The sequence below is a fragment of the Lissotriton helveticus genome, chromosome 8 (genome assembly GCF_964261635.1).
Source record: "Lissotriton helveticus chromosome 8, aLisHel1.1, whole genome shotgun sequence".
In the NCBI taxonomy this organism is placed as follows: Eukaryota; Metazoa; Chordata; class Amphibia; order Caudata; family Salamandridae; genus Lissotriton; species Lissotriton helveticus.
Window position 1 is genome coordinate 56,163,519 of NC_136069.1, and position 16,186 is coordinate 56,179,704.

The 16,186-nt window shown below is 48.9% G+C and overlaps 1 long non-coding RNA gene across 1 annotated transcript; it reads left to right on the top strand.

Moving 5' to 3' along the window:
- Nucleotides 1-1,160: 1,160 nt before the first annotated feature.
- LOC144771455 (uncharacterized) lies at nucleotides 1,161-1,947 on the top strand. Its single transcript, XR_013599287.1, has 3 exons — nucleotides 1,161-1,219; nucleotides 1,309-1,361; nucleotides 1,798-1,947. It is a non-coding gene; the product is annotated as an uncharacterized LOC144771455 (long non-coding RNA).
- Nucleotides 1,948-16,186: the final 14,239 nt, after the last annotated feature.

Here is a 16,186-nt window from a genome sequence, read left to right on the forward strand (position 1 = left end):
AAGACATCTTGGTCCACACGAGGCCCCCCCCCCAAAAAAAAAAAGATAATTTAAATCTATGGGGCAATCCACAAGTGAAAGGTCACTACCCATGTGGCTCATGCTCAGTTTGCAACCTCACAAAAGCAACCAAAGAACTGCAACTCCTACCGAATTTCAAATGGACTCTGAACAGCCACACAAACTGCAACACCACCCACGTGGTCTACATGATTACATGTCCATGTAAAATGAACTACATCGGAATGACATGCAGAAAAGCAAAGCAAAGACTATGCGAACATAAGAGCAATGTCAAATGCAAAAAGAGCACCACGAAGATGGCTACCCATTACCTAGAGAAGGGCCATACAACATCGGACTTACAATGGGTAATCCTGGAAACACTACCACACAAAGACCATAATGCTGAAAGAATTCTCTTTGAAAAAGAGCAAAGATGGGTACACAGACTCAAGACAGATACCGAAGGGTTGAACGATAATATACCTTGGCTCACGGTGGCAAGAAAATGAGTACCCTAGGAGCTCTCCTTGAGCTAACAATGCAACCCGGTTCAAAAAACCAAAAAACCCCCAAAAATAAGGCCTGATTACAGATTGAAACCAATAAAAGAGCCATCTCAATATTAATAACCACTGCCCCCTGGAAATAACAGCCCCAACAATATACACAGTAACAGTAATATGATATTGGGTTACCTTCCATAAAAGAGAATACAGCCCATTCTCGTTTTTTCTATCCCTGAAGGTGAAATTGTACATAATACATAGCAGAAACGTTCTCATCAGTGAACGAGATTCACCCTACCATGTAAAGAACAAAAGTCTATCAGTGAAGATCTGCACAAAGTAAAATGCAGAACCACACGTAGCCATTATCTGTAAACTACCCATTAGTACTCATGAGGACTAAAAACTACTCCGTCTATGGGAAAACGCTACTGTCACCAATCAGTTTTGCAAAATTAATACAAGGGTTTGCGCAAAAATCGAAACGAGTGTTACACAAAAGAGAGGCTCACAATTAGGAAATGTATAGCCCTGAATGTCACCAACATCGTAGTAAACATTATCAGGCCAATAGGCACGCAATGAGGACGTTAGCACCGCCCTCCGGGCAGCTACTCAAAAATAACCCGGAAACCAGACGAACCACTTCCGGTTCGGTAAGAGCAGAGCAGCGCGCACAACAGCAAGCTGAGGACGAGGCGCAATAGGTAGCGAGGAGATAGACTCACCACGTCTACAAAACCGCAAGTATAAGACAGCTGCTTGATATTAATGCCTCATTTTACCTCCCCTTTAGCCCGCTCCAATATCTCTACCGGCTGAAGGAAGTGTGCACAAATAATGCGCGAGGTAAACGCTAGCAACACAAAAACGGCGTATGCATGTTTCATGACGCCCCCTAAGAGAACGGCGTTTCAGCTCACAAAGCGCTAAATATGCCTTGCATGCCACGACCATAGGTCGAACCTTCATCGCACTCGCCCTGATAGAAATTGATTAGCAGACACATTCACTGCCATCAGCATCACTAGAGTTCACAATGAATATGAATGCACGATACTATTTTAAACATACTCTGTCCCTTTGCAAGCATGCTATAGAACGGTGCCTGAGTATGGAGAGGATAAGAGAGAGTTGACACTTTAATGAACGAAAACGGTCTAAAAAGTATTGCCATTTTGTAGTTGTTTATTGGTAAAAGTCAACAGCAGAATTCTGCTGTGGGTGTGTGTCCCCCCCCCCACCCTGAGTGTGTGTGTTACAATTATGTGTTTACTCATTACAGGTACCATAAGACCTCCAAGACATAGGAACAGGTCAATAACCTTTTTCCTTTTCACTTAACACTATATTTAATTTTTTTGCACGTTATTTCACGGTCCTGATGAATGCCCGTAAGTCCTAGAACAAAGGCAATTGAGGCAGAAACATGTCGACCAAATTTTTAACCTTTTTTTACTCAAAGTGCAACTGTAACTCATAAACCAGTAAAACCGGATGCACTACAATTGAGTTTACCAGACCCAAAACCAGACCTAATAAATTTTTCGTCCTCCTGGCTTTTCGGTCTTTTTATCTCTGGCTCACTACTGCACCAACCTTGGGTAATAACCTCCTGGTGGAGGCTGCATAACCTAAATAGACCTAATGATTATGCACACACGTGAAACATAAGCGGAGAATCAAGATATACCGCTTAAAGACACCACCATACCCATCACGTGCCTGAGGGTCTTAATATTGGGACGAGAAAACCCCCCCCACCATCCTGCAGACCTAAGGTTGATCAGGACAAGTGATTCTTTCTCCTTTGATTAGACTATAGGTGTAAGATGACCTTAGTTTCTACATTCACACGTCGCCAAAGGTGAATGAAGGTCATAGTTTCTATATTCACTCATCGCCATAGGTGGAGGAAGACCATAGTTTCTATAATCACTCATCGCCATGGGTGGAGGAAGATCATAATTTCTATATTCACTCATCGCCATAGGGGGAGGAAGATCATAGTTTCTATATTCACTCATCGCCATAGGTGGAGGAAGATCATAATTTCTATATTCACTCATCGCCATAGGGGGAGGAAGATCATAGTTTCTATATTCACTCATCGCCATAGGTGGAGGAAGATCATAATTTCTATATTCACTCATCGCCATAGGGGGAGGAAGATCATAGTTTCTATATTCACTCATCGCCATAGGTGGAGGAAGATCATAGTTTCTATATTCACTCATCGCCATAGGGGGAGGAAGATCATAGTTTCTATATTCACTCATCGCCGTAGGTGGCGGAAGATCATAGTTTCTATATTCACACATAGCCATAGGTGGAGGGAGATCATAGTTTCTATATTCACTCATCGCCATGGTGCAGGAAGATCATAGTTTCTATATTCACTCATCGCCATAGGTGGAGGAAGAACATAGTTTCTATATTAACACATAGCCATAGGTGGAGGGAGATCCTAGTTTCTATATTCACACATCGCCAAAGTTGGAGGAAGATTATGTTTTCTATAATCACTCATCGCCTTAGGTGGAGGAAGATCATAGTTTCTATATTCACTCATCGCCATAGGTGGAGGAAGACCATAGTTTCTATATTCACTTATCGCCATAGGTGGAGGAAGATCATAGTTTCTATATTCACTCAACGCCATAGGTGGAGGAAGATCATAGTTTCTATATTCAGTCATCGCCATAAGTGGAGAAAGATCATACTTTCTATATTCACTCATCTCCATAGGTGGAGGAAGATCATAGTTTCTATATTCACACATCGATATAGGTGCAGGAAGATCATAGTTTCTATATTCACTCATCGCCATAGGTGCAGGAAGAGCATAGTTTCTATATTCACTCATCGCCATAGGTGGATACATTTCATAGTTTCTATATTCACTCATCGCCATAGGTGCAGGAAGATCATAGTTTCTATATTCACTCATCGCCATAGGTGCAGGAAGATCATAGTTTCTATATTCACTCATCGCCATAGGTGCAGGAAGATCATAGTTTCTATATTCACTCATCGCCATAGACGTTGGAAGATCATAGTTTCTACATTCACTCATCGCCATAGGTAGAGGAAGACCATAGTTTCTATATTAACTCATCGCCATAGGTGGAGGAAGACCATAGTTTCTATATTAACTCATTGCCATAGGTGGAGGAAGATCATAGTTTCTACATTCACTCATCGCCATAGGTGGAGGAAGACCATAGTTTCTATATTAACTCATTGCCATAGGTGGAGGAAGATCATAGTTTCTACATTCACTCATCGCCATGGGTGGAGGAAGATCATAATTTCTATATTCACTCATCGCCATAGGGGGAGGAAGATCATAGTTTCTATATTCACTCATCGCCATAGGTGGAGGAAGATCATCATTTCTATATTCACTCATCGCCATAGGGGAGAAAGATCATAGTTTCTATATTCACTCATCGCCATAGGTGGAGGAAGATCATAATTTCTATATTCACTCATCGCCATAGGGGGAGGAAGATCATAGTTTCTATATTCACTCATCGCCATAGGTGGAGGAAGATCATAGTTTCTATATTCACTCATCGCCACAGGGGGAGGAAGATCATAGTTTCTATATTCACTCATCGCCGTAGGTGGCGGAAGATCATAGTTTCTATATTCACACATAGCCATAGGTGGAGGGAGATCATAGTTTCTATATTCACTCATCGCCATGGTGCAGGAAGATCATAGTTTCTATATTCACTCATCGCCATAGGTGGAGGAAGAACATAGTTTCTATATGAACACATAGCCATAGGTGGAGGGAGATCCTAGTTTCTATATTCACACATCGCCAAAGTTGGAGGAAGATTATGTTTTCTATAATCACTCATCGCCATAGGTGGAGGAAGATCATAGTTTCTATATTCACTCATCGCCATAGGTGGAGGAAGACCATAGTTTCTATATTCACTTCTCGCCATAGGTGGAGGAAGATCATAGTTTCTATATTCACTCATCGCCATAGGTGGAGGAAGATCATAGTTTCTATATTCAGTCATCGCCATAAGTGGAGAAAGATCATACTTTCTATATTCACTCATCTCCATAGGTGGAGGAAGATCATAGTTTCTATATTCACACATCGATATAGGTGCAGGAAGATCATAGTTTCTATATTCACTCATCGCCATAGGTGCAGGAAGAGCATAGTTTCTATATTCACTCATCGCCATAGGTGGAGGAATTTCATAGTTTCTATATTCACTCATCGCCATAGGTGCAGGAAGATCATAGTTTCTATATTCACTCATCGCCATAGGTGCAGGAAGAGCATAGTTTCTATATTCACTCATCGCCATAGGTGCAGGAAGATCATAGTTTCTATATTCACTCATCGCCATAGGTGCAGGAAGATCATAGTTTCTATATTCACTCATCGCCATAGGTGCAGGAAGATCATAGTTTCTATATTCACTCATCGCCATAGGTGCAGGAAGATCATAGTTTCTATATTCACTCATCGCCATAGGTGCAGGAAGATCATAGTTTCTATATTCACTCATCGCCATAGGTGCAGGAAGATCATAGTTTCTATATTCACTCATCGCCATAGGTGCAGGAAGATCATAGTTTCTATATTCACTCATCGCCATAGGTGCAGGAAGATCATAGTTTCTATATTCACTCATCGCCATAGACATTGGAAGATCATAGTTTCTACATTCACTCATCGCCATAGGTAGAGGAAGACCATAGTTTCTATATTAACTCATCGCCATAGGTGGAGGAAGACCATAGTTTCTATATTAACTCATTGCCATAGGTGGAGGAAGATCATAGTTTCTATATTCAGTCATCGCCATAAGTGGAGAAAGATCATACTTTCTATATTCACTCATCTCCATAGGTGGAGGAAGATCATAGTTTCTATATTCACACATCGATATAGGTGCAGGAAGATCATAGTTTCTATATTCACTCATCGCCATAGGTGCAGGAAGAGCATAGTTTCTATATTCACTCATCGCCATAGGTGGAGGAAGATCATAGTTTCTACATTCACTCATCGCCATAGGTGGAGGAAGATCATAGTTTCTATATTCACTCATCGCCATAGGTGCAGTACGATCATAGTTTCTATATTCACACATAGCCATAGGTGGAGGGAGATCATAGTTTCTATATTCACTCATCGCCATAGGTGCAGTAAGATCATAGTTTCTATATTCACTCGTTGCCATAGTGGGAGGAAGATCATAGTTTCTTTATTCACACATCACCAAAGGTGGAGTTAGATCATAGTTTCTATATTCACTCATCGCCATAGGTGCAGGAAGATCATAGTTTCTATATTCACTCATCGCCATAGGTGCAGGAAGATCATAGTTTCTATATTCACTCATCGCCATAGGTGCAGGAAGATCATAGTTTCTATATTCACTCATCGCCATAGGTGCAGGAAGATCATAGTTTCTATATTCACTCATCGCCATAGGTGCAGGAAGATCATAGTTTCTATATTCACTCATCGCCATAGGTGCAGGAAGATCATAGTTTCTATATTCACTCATCGCCATAGACATTGGAAGATCATAGTTTCTACATTCACTCATCGCCATAGGTAGAGGAAGACCATAGTTTCTATATTAACTCATCGCCATAGGTAGAGGAAGACCATAGTTTCTATATTAACTCATCGCCATAGGTGGAGGAAGACCATAGTTTCTATATTAACTCATTGCCATAGGTGGAGGAAGATCATAGCTTCTATATTAATCATTGCCAAAGGTGGAGGATGATCATAGTTTCTATATTAACTCATTGCCATAGGTAGAGGAAGACCATAGTTTCTACATTCACTCATCGCCATAGGTGGAGGAAGATCATAGTTTCTATATTCACTCATCGCCATAGGTGCAGTACGATCATAGTTTCTATATTCACACATAGCCATAGGTGGAGGGAGATCATAGTTTCTATATTCACTCATCGCCATAGGTGCAGTAAGATCATAGTTTCTATATTCACTCGTTGCCATAGTGGGAGGAAGATCATAGTTTCTTTATTCACACATCACCAAAGGTGGAGTTAGATCATAGTTTCTATATTCACACATAGCCATAGGTGGAGGGAGATCATAGTTTCTATATTCACTCATCGCCATAGGTGCAGGAAGATCATAGTTTCTATATTCACTCATCGCCATAGGTGCAGGAAGATCATAGTTTCTATATTCACACATCGCCATAGGTGAAGGAAGATCATAGTTCTATATTCACTCATCGCCATAGGTGGAGGAAGATCATAGTTTCTATATTCACTCGTTGCCATAGTGGGAGGAAGATCATAGTTCTATATTCACTCATCGCCATAGGTGAAGGAAGATCATAGTTCTATATTCACTCATCGCCATAGGTGGAGGGGAGCAGGCTCATGTGAAGGTTCCAGGTTTACAACTCAGGAAACCCCACCATGAGCCAGGCACTACTCTCTCTGCTCAGCCTCAACTGGTGTTCCTCTCGGGCACTCTAAGTCACACAGCAATATATTTGTGTCACATACTCCAGGAGGAGGGGGGGAATAAATAGAACACAGAGAAAGCAAGGTGCAACGCATTTAATGAAAACACAACATCTCATGAAAACACAACAAAGAAATGATAAGTCCTGGTCAATGGTGGGATTGCACAAACACGGTGGAAACCCCCTGAAAACAACATGGAATAGATGTAGGATCTCACAAAGTCAAAATCTAATAGGAAATGTAGAATAAAAGAAAGATAAAAATATTCAAAACAGCAAACTCAATGAGGGACCTTAACACACCATCAACCAACCAGGCATATAGCCAACAAATGTAATAAAACACAAAAACAGGTGTCTCAACAGGTGTCTCAACCTTCACTCTTCCCATAGCAGGTAGTTCATGAATAATGCAATAGATCTATTTCATACTCACTTTTATTAATTAGGGATTTCATGAATAATTCAACAGATTGCTTTCAATCCTCACTCATACACCACTAACAGGTAACTTCTGCGTTAACCTATCATGCCCGGTTGCAGGTTCAAAGTACATATGTACAGGGTACCCCATTAGAAGCATGGTACTTTACCACCTCTAGTCCTATCTGGTGTAACTATTTAGCCCTCCTTAGCTCCCCAGGTAGCTTAGGGCCATATGTATCAAACTCTGATTTTGCGATTCTCAAATTGCGATTTTTTGTGAATCTCTATTTGAGAATCGCAAACTGCTATGTATGTAGGATTTTCAAATCATTTTGCGAATCCTACATATTCCTTAATTGCAAATTGCGATTCGCAATTAAGGAATACCTCCCCATTCAGGCCCATAGGAATGAATGGGAAGACAGTCTCAATTTGCGATTCTCAATTAGAGAATCGCAAATTGGGAAAGCAATTTCAAGGGTGCCAGGGTGTCAAAAGGACACCCTGTTGCACCCCTGAAATGTGCAGGTGTGCACATGTGGCACACATACATGCCACATGTCACTTTGAAAAATGCAAAAAAGTGAATTTTTCAGAGAAATCGCAAATTACCACCAACTTGAAGTTGGTTGTAATTTGCGATTCCTTAAGGCAAAATTGCACTTTTTCTGTGCTTCTTACATTGCATTTATGGAATAGCAATTTGCGATTCCTTAAATGCAATCGCAAAATAGGGAATCGCAAATTTTGCGATTCCTTATTTTGCGAGGCAGTTTTTCTTTAATATATACCACTGAGCCCAATTGCGATCGCAAACGCCGAAATTCTGCGAATTTCGGCATTTGCTATCGCAATTTGGAATGATACATATGGCCCTTAGCATATTGTTAGTACCCAGGGGTGCATACTTACCAACACTTTAAGTGACATAGCAATATTCTATACAACATTTTACTGTGGAGAAACAGGGACAAAGTACACTGGGAAAGCAAAATGCAACTGGGCCCTCATTCAATGGGTGGTCAGAAACCTTGCCCACAGGGTTTAAGGGCAGCAGTGAGTCAACAACTGGGGGCCCTCATGAGCTGTGGTCAATCACATTGTCTCTCAGCTGTGAAGTTGAATGCAGAGGCACAAGGGCTATTACCCAGGATGTTTTGGTTGATCATAGGAAGTTTCAGGTGCAAAGACATTAGTAGGGGCACGCTGCCTCATGCAGTGTGTCGGGGTCTTTCATAAGTCCTCACCGGTCTCTGATCTCAGCAGAACTGGTTCTCAAGCTCCTGGCTGTGGCACTCAGGATCACTGAACACAAGCTCTGTCCTAAGGCAAGACAGACTCTCCCACATTGGGTGGTCAGTCTCCTGTATCTTCTGTCAAGTTGAAGCAGGAGAGCCTTTCCTCTGCCCTGGAGGTGTGATAGCCTTTATCCTACCTCTGGTGTCTTGCCTTACTCTACACAGGTGTACAGAGCTTCTTCATGCATATGGTACAAGGGGTCACCCTGTATACTGTACCCTGGGAGATGGGCCACTTACCTGAAAGTCCTCTCTTTGAGGAGACATTTGAGGTTTGATACCTCTGTTGTCCTCCCAGCCATCCACAGAGATCACCACTCCTTCTGAGGGGTCACAAGGGCAGTGGTCACCCAAACTACACAGTATGCTAAACCCCTGCAATGTTTGAGGAATGTTTAGGCAGCTGCTCTTAATGTGGTCTTGCACCCCACAATCACCTCCTTCACCTCCATTATTCCCGCATAGAGCCAGCAGCTGCGAGCTGTGAGTTTCCTTCACCTGCGGCTGCCTTCCTTCTTGCTCATGGCTGTTTTTCTGAGCTCGCCCAGTTCTAAAATGGCAATCACCTGCCTGAGGGTTTGCAGCTGCCTTTTAAAGCTGCTCCTCGGCTAGTCTGGTTCATTTTTTTAAAGTTCCTGTTTCTTTCCCTTTTCCTTCTTAGCTATTTTTTTCTTGATTGCTTTCTGGCTTTCCCAATCCTCATGTTTCCTGTTGTGTGATGTTTCATGTCATTTCTCTTGCCTGGTATTTGCTGTATGAAGGCCGCAATCTAGTTGGATGGTGTGTTGCAACTAAGCTGCATTCCTTTGCTTGTTTGCTGTCTTCCTCCACTCTCTAATCTTGATTTTTTGTTTTTGAAGAAGTCTGCTGTCGGATTCCGTACTCCTGTTTTTTTTCTATCCCCTGAATCTTTGGCCAACAAAGAGGATTTTTACGCCTTTGGCGTTTTTCCTTCTGAGAAAGAGGTACCTTTGGCCCTGTCCTCAGGTAGGTCGCCCCCCAGCCACCACACGGTCCTCCTGTGACGCAGCCCGCTGTCGCCTTGCCCCTGGTGCCGCGTGAGTCCCCTCTGTTGCGCGCTGCATTTTTACTTTCTTTTTATTGTATTTATTGTATTCTGTGATCTCTCCTGTTGTGCCTTGTTGCCTTCTGTGCCCCCCTGATCCCCCTCACGGCCCCCCGTGTCCTGTCCCCCGGTTCCCTCTGTGCCTCTCCCCGCCGCTGCGTCCCTGCCGTCCTGCCCCCCGCCGTTCCCATTCGCCGCCCCACTCCCGCCTCCTAGCTGCTCCTCCCTCCCACAGCCCCTCATATGGAGGCCGCGCGGCGGTGAAGGGAGCGACCTTTGAACCTGTCCTCAGGTAGGTCGCCCCCCAGCCGCCACACGGTCCTCCTGTGATGCTGCCCACTGTCGCCTTGCCCCTGGTGCCTGCTCCTGGTGCCGCGTGAGTCCCCTCTGTTGCGCGCTGCATTTTTACTTTCTTTTTATTGTATTTATTGTATTCTGTGATCTCTCCTGTTGTGCCTTGTTGCCTTCTGTGCCCCCCTGATCCCCCGCACGGCCCCCGTGTCCTGTCCCCCGGTTCCCTCTGTGCCTCTCCCCGCCGCTGCGTCCCTGAAGTCCCGCCCCCTGCCGTTCACATTCGCCGCCCCACTCCCAGCTGCTCCTCCCTCCCACAGCCCCTCATATGGAGGCCGCGCGGCGGTGAAGGGAGCGACCTTTGAACCTGTCCTCAGGTAGGTCGCCCCTCAACTGCCAAACGGTCCTCCTGTGACGCTGCCCACTGTCGCCTTGCCCCTGGTGCCTGCCCCTGGTGCCGCGTGAGTCCCCTCTGTTGCTCGCTGCATTTTTAGTTTCTTTTTATTGTATTTATTGTATTCTGTGATCGCTCCTGTTGTGCCTTGTGCCTTGTTGCCTTCTGTGCCCCCTGATCCCCCGCACGGCCCCCCGTGTCCTGTCCCCCGGTTCCCTCTGTGCCTCTCCCCGCCGCTGCGTCCCTGCGGTCCCGCCCCCCCGCTGTTCCCATTTGCCACCCCACTCCCGCCTCCTAGCTGCTCCTCCCTCCCATAGCCCTTCATATGGAGGCCGCGCGGCGGTGAAGGGAGCGACCTTTGACCCTGTCCTCAGGTAGGTCGCCCCCCAGCCGCCACACGGTCCTCCTGTGACACTGCCCGCTGCCGCCTTGCCCCTGGTGCCTGCCCCTGGTGCGGCGTGAGTCTCCTCTGTTGCTCGCTGCATTTTTACTTTCTTTTTATTGTATTTATTGTATTCTGTGATCTCTCCTGTTGTGCCTTGTTGCCTTCTGTGCCCCCCTGATCCCCCGCATTGCCCCCTGTGTCCTGTCTCCCGGTTCCCTCTGTACCTCTCCCTGCCACTGCGTCTCTGTGGCCCCGCCCCCCGCCCCCTGCCGTTCCCATTGTCCGCCCCACTCCCGCCTCCCAGCTGCTCCTCCCTCCCACAGCCCCTCATATGGAGGCCGCGCGGCGGTGAAGGGAGCGACCTTTGACCCTGTCCTCAGGTAGGTCGCCCCTCAACCGCCAAACGGTCCTCCTGTGACGCTGCCCACTGTCGCCTTGCCCCTGGTGCCTTCCCCTGGTGCCGCGTGAGTCCCCTCTGTTGCTCGCTGCATTTTTAGTTTCTTTTTATTGTATTTATTGTATTCTGTGATCTCTCCTGTTGTGCCTTGTGCCTTGTTGCCTTCTGTGCCCCCTGATCCCCCGCACGGCCCCCCATGTCCTGTCCCCCGGTTCCCTCTGTGCCTCTCCCCGCCGCTGCGTCCCTGCGGTCCCGCCCCCCGCTGTTCCCATTTGCCACCCCACTCCCGCCTCCTAGCTGCTCCTCCCTCCCATAGCCCCTCATATGGAGGCCGCGCGGCGGTGAAGGAAGCGACCTTTGACCCTGTCCTCAGGTAGGTCGCCCCCCAGCCGCCACACGGTCCTCCTGTGACACTGCCCGCTGTCGCCTTGCCCCTGGTGCCTGCCCCTGGTGCCGCGTGAGTCTCCTCTGTTGCTCGCTGCATTTTTACTTTCTTTTTATTGTATTTATTGTATTCTGTGATCTCTCCTGTTGTGCCTTGTTGCCTTCTGTGCCCCCCTGATCCCCCGCATTGCCCCCTGTGTCCTGTCCCCCGGTTCCCTCTGTACCTCTCCCCGCCACTGCGTCTCTGCGGCCCCGCCCCCCGCTGTTCCCATTCGCCGCCCCACTCCCGCCTGCCAGCTGCTCCTCCCTCCCACAGCCCCTCATATGGAGGCCGCGCGGCGTTGAAGGGAGCGACCTTTGACCCTGTCCTCAGGTAGGTCGCCCCTCAGCCGCCACACGGTCCTCCTGTGACGCTGCCCACTGTCGCCTTGCCCCTGGTGCCTGCCCCTGGTGCCGCGTGAGTCCCCTCTGTTGCTCGCTGCATTTTTAGTTTCTTTTTATTGTATTTATTGTATTCTGTGATCTCTCCTGTTGTGCCTTGTGCCTTGTTGCCTTCTGTGCCCCCCTGATCCCCCGCATTGCCCCCGTGTCTTGTCCCCCGGTTCCCTCTGTGCCTCTCCCCGCCGCTACGTCCCTGCGGCCCTGCCCCCGCCGTTCCCATTCGCCGCCCCACTCCCGCCTCCCAGCTGCTGCTCCTCCCTCCCACAGCCCCTCATATGGAGGCCACACAGCGACCGCGCAGCGGACGCACGCAGCGGGCATGCCGCTGACGCGCCAAAGGCAAGCCTGTCTGCGTCCGTCCGCGCCTGGACTGCGCCCAGCGCCAGAACCCTTGGCCCCCACCGGAGCCAAGGAACTCTACTGAGATACGAATCCTCCGCCCTCAACGCACTCAACACCGGAAGACAACCCGCCTGCTACAGAGCGACCCCGAAGCGAACCCAGGGACCCTTCACCTGTCAAGCCTGCAAATTCACCTGCCCCCGAACCTGCAGACCACCCACCGGATCTAACATCAACAACAACCACCTCAAGTACATCCTCCTCAACACACGCTCCATCCACAAGCACGCCGTCGAACTCTGGGACCTCCTCGACACAACAGCACCTGACATCGCATTCCTCACGGAGACATGGATTTACGCTTCCTCGGCCCCCGACATCACCACAGCTATCCCAGACGGCTACACGAACACCCGAAAGGACCACATCAACCAAACCGGAGGAGGAATCGCCATCATCTACAGGGACACCATCAACATCACGACCAACGTCGAAGACACACTCTCCACAGCCGAACACCTACGCTTCCAGATTCACACCGACCTCAAGACCACCCTCAGAGGAACACTCATGTACAGACCACCGGGCCCGCGCGCACAATTCAGCGAAACCATCGCCGACTTCATCAGCCCACACGCCCTGGCCTCACCAGAAGACATCCTCCTAGGGGACCTGAACTTCCACCTGGAGAAAAACATCGACAACAACACCACCACCCTGCTCGCCAACCTCGGACTCAAACAACTGGTTAGCACCCCCCCCCACCTCGCGGGCCACACGCTCGACCCCATCTTCTCTGCCAGCAACCACGTCTCCTTCAGCCACTCCACCGGACTACACTGGACAGACCACAGATGCATCCACTTCACCTTCAAAAAGAATACATCACAACACCGCACGCAACAAATCCCCCGTAGATGCTGGAGCAAAATCACCAGACCAGCTCCTCTCATCACTAAGCCAGAACCCGCCAGCCGACACCAACGACGCAGCCCACAACCTCACACAGTGGATCACCAACTGCACCAATGACCTCGCTCCACTTAAGAACCCCCCACGCAAGACCGGCAACAGGAAAACCTCATGGTTCACAGACGCCCTCAAAGACTCAAAGAAATTCTGCCGAACCCTCGAAAAAACCTGGCGCCACGAACGTACAACAGAAAACCTGACAGCCCTCAAGAACGTCACCCGCGAACACCATCAGCTGATCCGCACCATCAAAAGGGCATCGTTCAAAGAGCGGCTTGACAACAACACCCACAACAGCAAGGAACTCTTCAGCATCTTCAAAGAGCTCTCCAACCCCAGCGCCAGCAACAACGACATCACCCCATCGCAAGACCTCTGCAACTCCCTCGCCACGTTCTTGCGGTGGATATACATGACAGCTTCGGACCTCAGACCCCGCCTCCAGCCACCGAAGCATCAACTCCCACCACCACCCTCAGGGCCCGGACCCCCATCAGCACTGAAGACACCACCCACGTCATGAACACCATCCACTCTGGCTCCCCCTCTGACCCTTGCCCCCATCACATCTTCAACAAAGCCGACATCATCATAGCACCCCACCTCCGGAACGTCATAAACAACTCCCTCACGTCAGCCACTTTCCCTGAGAGCTGGAAGCACGCAGAAATCAGCGCCCTTCTGAAGAAACCCACAGCGGACCCCAAAGACCTCAAGAACTTCCGCCCCATCTCTCTCCTTCCCTTCCCGGCTAAAGTCATCGAGAAGACCGTCAATAAACAGCTGACTGTTTTCCTCGAGGCAAACAACTCGCTCGACCCATCCCAGTCCGGATTTCGAGCCAACCACAGCACCGAGACCGCTCTCATCGCAGCCACCGATGACATCAGGACCCTGATGGACAACGGAGAAACAGCCGCCCTCCTCCTCCTAGACCTCTTGGCAGCCTTTGACACCGTATGCCACCGCACCCTAACAACCCGCCTCCTCAACACTGGGATCCAAGGAAAGGCCCTGGACTGGATCACCTCATTCCTCTCTGACAGAACCTAGAGAGTCCGCCTCCCTCCTTCTGCTCAGCGGCCACCGAGATCATCTGCGGAGTACCCCAAGTCTCCTCGCTCAGCCCCACCCTCTTCAATATCTACATGAGCCCCCTCGCCGCCATCGCACGCAAACACAACATCAACATCATCTCCTACGTCGACGACACCCAACTGATACTCTCCCTCACCAAAGACCCAGACACCGCCAAAACCAACCTCCAAGAAGGAATGAAAGACATCACAGAATGGATGAAGCTCAGTCGCCTGAAGCTGAACTCAGACAAAACGGAGGTCCTCCTCCTAGGACAATCCCCATCCGCCTGGGACAACTCCTGGTGGCCCACAGCACTGGGCTCCGCGCCAACACCCATGGACCACGCACGCAACCTGGGATTCATCCTGGACTCCTCCCTCACCATGACCAAGCAAGTCAACGCCGTCTCGTCATCTTGCTTCAACACCCTGGGCATGCTCCGAAAGATCTTCCGTTGGATCCCCACTGAAACCAGAAAAGCCGTCACCCAGGCCCTCGTCACCAGCCGACTGGACTACGGAAATGCCCTATACGCAGGAACCACAGCCAAACTCCAGACTCGACTCCAACGCATACAGAACGCCTCCGCACGACTCATCCTCGACATCCCTCGCCACAGCCACATATCCGCCCACCTGAGAAACCTGCACTGGCTCCCCGTCTGCAAGAGGATCACGTTCAGGCTCCTCACCCACGCACACAAAGCGATACACGACAAAGGCCCCGAATACCTCAACAACCGCTTCTCGTTCTACAGTCCCCACCCGCCAGCTCCACTCCGCCAGCCTCGCCCTCGCCACCATCCCACGAATTCACAGAACCAACAGCGTAGGGAGATCCTTCTCCTACCTGGCAGCCAAAACATGGAACTCCCTCCCCGCGCACCTACGACTGACCCAGGACCATCTCACCTTCAGAAAACACCTCAAGACCTGGCTATTCGAGCAGTAGCGACACCCCCCCTCCCTTCAGCGCCTTGAGACCCTCACGGGTGAGTAGCGGGCTCTATAAATGTATTGATTGATTGATTGATTGAGGTAGCTTATTGAGGACACTTACCTACCACATTTTCCAGTATGTCGTAACCAGGGCCGGACTTGGAACCCAAAGCAGCCCTTGGGGGGCAGGGGTGAGGGGTGCAAGTGTCAAGCATCGCTGCTTAATAAAACCGTCCCCCAGCACTGCTGCTTTTGTTACTGGAGGCCGATAACGCAGCCAGCTCATCCTCTCTCTCACGGAGAACCCCGAAGACACCAGACTCAGTTTCCAAGATGGAAGGAAAGACGTTGCAGCCTGGATGAGCGACAGCTGCCTAAAACTGAACTCGGAGATGACAGAGGTCCTCATCCTTGGACCCTCACCCACTGCGTGGGACAGCTCCTCGTGGCCCCCTGCCTTTGGTAACCCACCCATCCTGACGGACCATGCCCGGAACCTCAGCATCATTCTAGACTCCTCCCTCACCCTGATCCGCCAGATAAACGCCGTCGCCTCCACCTGCTTCAACTCCCTCCACATCCTCCGTAAGATTTTCAATTGGATCACCCCCCGAATGCGGGAAGACCATCACCCACACACTCATAACCAGCAGACTGGACTATGGCAACGCCCTCTACGCCGAAATCAACAAAACGCTGCTACACAAGCTCCAAACCATCCAGAACGCCGCAGTCAAACCCGTCCTCGGAACCCCTT